The sequence below is a fragment of the Sinocyclocheilus anshuiensis genome, unplaced genomic scaffold (genome assembly GCF_001515605.1).
Source record: "Sinocyclocheilus anshuiensis isolate Anshui unplaced genomic scaffold, SAMN03320099.WGS_v1.1 scaffold1543, whole genome shotgun sequence".
Lineage (NCBI taxonomy): Eukaryota > Metazoa > Chordata > Actinopteri > Cypriniformes > Cyprinidae > Sinocyclocheilus > Sinocyclocheilus anshuiensis.
Window position 1 is genome coordinate 921,451 of NW_015551074.1, and position 249 is coordinate 921,699.

Sequence of the window (249 nt, forward strand, 5' to 3'; positions counted from 1 at the left end):
TACCCCAGTCACTGTGCTTTGGTAAGCCTTTTTCTGCAAGCGTCTGAGAAAATGAGCGCGTCAGATTTCGCTCCCTTGGTGACGTGGCAAAAGGATCTCATTATAATATTACCGCCTCTTAATCTGTAAGTTTACACCCACGGCGCCGTTATTGTGTTTTCACAAGCGACAACGCTGTACCAGCTCTAATGCCATGATGAAAGTTTGAGCAAAACATGCTAACTGTTCTGTGTTTGGCTGCACAGACGA

The 249-nt window shown here is 45.8% G+C and overlaps 1 protein-coding gene across 4 annotated transcripts in view; it reads left to right on the forward strand.

The window, feature by feature from the left end:
• Window positions 1-249, forward strand: part of LOC107662216 (exportin-T) — a 32,022-nt gene that overhangs the window by 25,115 nt on the left and 6,658 nt on the right. The window lies entirely within an intron of this gene.